At 40.4% G+C, this 3,811-nt stretch overlaps 1 non-coding gene across 1 annotated transcript; it reads left to right on the top strand.

Moving 5' to 3' along the window:
• The first annotated feature begins 2,854 nt into the window (after positions 1-2,854).
• On the top strand, positions 2,855-2,962 carry LOC148570251 (small nucleolar RNA R71). The gene has a single exon (XR_015909039.1). It is a non-coding gene; the product is annotated as a small nucleolar RNA R71 (small nucleolar RNA).
• Positions 2,963-3,811: the final 849 nt, after the last annotated feature.

The following is a 3,811-nucleotide window of genomic DNA, read 5'->3' as shown; positions in this document are numbered from 1 at the left end:
TGTTCTTTTGTAATTAAAAACATTTTTCATTTAAGAGAGGTGATGGATTCATAGGACATTCATAACTTTAAGACAATGTTACTAAATACTAATGATCATGTAATAAGACACTAACATAGATAAGCACTTAACATAAAGAAAACGAAAAATAGAAAATTTGAGAACAAGGAATGAGTCCACCTTAGTGATGGTGACGTTTTCTTCTTGAGGAACCAATGATGTCCTTGAGCTCTTCTATGTCTCTTCCTTGTCTTTGTTGCTCCTCCCTCATAGCTCTTTGATCTTCTCTAATTTCATGGAGGATGATTGAGTGCTCTTGATGTTCCACCCTTAGTTGCTCCCAATAATTGTGTGGAGAAAAATGTATCCCCTGAGGTATCTCAGGGATCTCTTGATTTGCAGTCAAATGTTCTACCACTGAGCTATAGACCCTTTACATGAATCTCTCCATCTCCCATGACTTGGAGGTGGAGGCTTTTGTCTTCCCTTTCCTCTTTCTAGAGGTTTCTCTGGCCTTAGGTGCCATCAATGGTTATGGAAAAGCAAAAAAAAGCTATGCTTTTACCACACCAAACTTAGAATGTTGCTCGCCCTCGAGCAAAAGAAGAAAGAATAGAAGAAGAAGAATATGTGGAAGAATCTAGGATTATGAGAAGGGAAGGTGGGGATCCTGTGGGATCCACAGATCCTGAGATGATCATGTGAGGTCCACAGATCTTGAGGTGTCAAGGATTTACATCCCTGCACCAATTAGGCATGTAAAATGCCTTTGCATGCAATTCTGGCGTTTAAACGCCGAACTAATGCTTGTTCTGGGCGTTCAATGCCCAGATGCAGCATGTTTCTGGCGTTGAACGCCAGTTCTATGCTTGTTTCTGGCGTTCAGCGCCAGATCCATGCTCTGTTTTGGCGTTGAACGCCAGCCAGATGCTCCTTACTGCCGTTTAAACGCCAGTAAGTCCTTCCTCCAGGGTGTGATTTTTCTTCTGCTGTTTTTGATTCTGTTTTTTATTTTTCTATTTATTTTGTGACTCCACATGATCATGAACCTAATAAAACATGAAAGAAAAATAAAAATAAAATTAGATAAATAAAAATTGGGTTGCCTCCCAACAAGCGCTTCTTCAATGTCAATAGCTTGATAGTGGGCTCTCATGGAGCCTCACAGATGTTCAGAGCATTGTTGAGACTCCCTAACACCAAACTTAGAGTTTGGATATGGGAGTTCAACACCAAACTTAGAGTTTGGTTGTGGCCTCCCAACACCAAACTTAGAGTTTGACTGTGGGGGCTCTGGTTGACTCTGTTTTGAGAGAAGCTTACTGTGCCTCTTTTCCATGTTTACAGAAGGATGACCTTGAGTTTTAAACACAAGGGAGTCCTCATTCAATTGAAGGACTAGTTCACCTCTGTCTACATCAATCACAGCTCTTGCTGTGGCTAGGAAGGGTCTTCCAAGGATGATGGATTCATCCTCATCCTTCCCAATATCTAGGATTATGAAATCAGCAGGCATGTAAAGGCCTTTAACCTTTACTAACACGTCCTCTACTTGTCCATAAGCCTCTTTTCTTGAGTTGTCTGCCATCTCTAATGAGATTTTAGCAGCTTGTACCTCAAAGATTCCCAGTTCCTCCATTACAGAGAGTGGCATGAGGTTTATTCCTGACCCAAGGTCACATAGAGCCTTCTCAAAGGTCATGGTGCCTATGGTACAAGGTATTAAGAACTTTCCAGGATCCTGTTTCTTCTGAGGCAATGTCAGTGGATCCAGATCACTCAGTTCATTGATGAGCAAGGGAGGTTCATCTTCCCAAGTCTCATTACCAAATAAATTGGCATTCAGCTTCATGATTGCACCAAGGCACTTGGCAACTTGCTCTTCAGTAACATCCTCATTCTCTTCAGAAGAAGAATACTCATCAGAGCTCATGAAGGGTATAAGGAGGTTCAATGGAATCTCTATGGTCTCTAAATGAGCCTCAGATTCCTTTGGTTCCTTAAAAGAAAACTCCTTATTGATCACTGGACGTCCCAGGAGGTCTTCCTCCTTGGGATTCACGTCCTCTCCTTCCTCCTTGGATTCGGCCATGATGGTTATATCAATGGCCTTGCACTCTCCTTTTGGATTTTCTTTTGTATTGCTTGGGGGAGTACTAGGAGGGGTTTCAGTGATCTTGTTACTCAGCTGGCCCACTTATGCCTCCAAATTTCTAATGGAGGACCTTGTTTCATTCATGAAACTCAGAGTGGCCTTAGATAGATCAGAGACTAAGTTTGCTAAATTAGAGGTATTTTGTTCAGAGTTCTCTGTCTGTTGCTGAGTAGATGATGGAAAAGGCTTGCTATTGCTAAACCTGTTTCTTCCACCATTATTAAAGCCTTGTTGAGGCTTTTGTTGATCCTTCCATGAGAAATTTGGGTGATTTCTCCATGAGGGGTTATAGGTGTTTCCATAAGGTTCACCCATATAATTTACCTCTGCTATTGTAGGGTTCTCAGGATCATAAGCCTCTTCCTCAGAAGATGCCTCTTGAGTACTGTTGGATGCAGCTTGCATTCCATTCAGACTCTGAGAAATCATATTGACTTGCTGAGTCAATATTTTATTCTGAGCCAATATGGCATTCAGAGTATCAATTTCAAGAACTCCCTTCTTCTGAGGCGCCCCATTACTCACAGAATTCCTCTCAGAAGTGTACATGAACTGGTTATTAGCAACCATGTCAATGAGTTCTTGAGCTTCTGCAGGTGTTTTATTTAGGTGAATGGATCCACCTACAGAAGTATCTAATGACATCTTAGCTAATTCAGACAGACCATCATAGAATATATCCAGGATGGTCCATTCTGAAAGCATGTCAGAAGGACACTTTTTGGTCAGTTCCTTGTATCTCTCCCAAGCTTCATAGAGGGATTCACCTTCTTTCTGTCTGAAGGTTTGAACATCCACTCTAAGCTTACTAAGCATTTGAGGAGGAAAGAACTTGGCTAAGAAAGCCTTGACCAGCTTATCCCAAGAGTTCAGGCTATCTTTAGGTTGAGAGTCCAACCATATTCTAGCTCTGTCTCTTACAGCAAAAGGGAAAAGCATGAGCCTGTAGACCTCGGGGTCAACCCCATTGGTCTTAACAGTATCACAGATCTGCAAAAATTCAGTTAAGAACTGAAAAGGATCTTCAGATGGAAGTCCATGAAACTTGCAGTTCTGCTACATCAGAGAAACTAATTGAGGTTTCAGCTCAAAATTGTTTGCTCCAATGGCAGGAATGGAGATGCTTCTTCCATGTAAATTGGAATTAGGTGCAGTAAAGTCACCAAGCATCCTCCTTGCATTATTATTTTCGGCTTCCATCTCCTCTTCTTGTTCGAAAATTTCTGTAAGGTTATCTCTGGATTGTTGTACTTTAACTTCTCTTAGTTTTCTTTTCAGAGTCCTTTCAAGTTTAGGGTCTGCTTCAACAAGAATGTTCTTGTCCTTGCTCTTGCTCATATGAAAAAGAGGGAACAGAAAAATAATAATAGGGATCCTTTTTACCCAGGTATAGAGGTTCCCCTGTGTGAGTAGAAGAAGAAAAGAATGTAATGTAAAGAAGGGAAGAAGAGAAAATTCGAACACAGATGGAAGAGGGGGTTCGAATTTGGGTGAGATGAAGTGTTAGTAGATGAATAAATAAATAGAAGGAGATGAGAGGAAGAAGTTTTAGAAAATAAATTTTGAAAAGGGGTTAGTTATTTTCGAAAATTAGATAAGAAATAAAGTTAGAATTAAAATTTGAAACAATTAATTAATTAAAAAGAATTTTTGAAA

The sequence above is a fragment of the Arachis ipaensis genome, chromosome B3, assembly GCF_059453495.1.
Source record: "Arachis ipaensis isolate K30076 ecotype BB chromosome B3, ASM5945349v1, whole genome shotgun sequence".
NCBI lineage: Eukaryota > Viridiplantae > Streptophyta > Magnoliopsida > Fabales > Fabaceae > Arachis > Arachis ipaensis.
The sequence above is the reverse complement of the archived record's forward strand: the minus strand, read 5'-3'. Positions and strand labels throughout refer to the sequence as shown.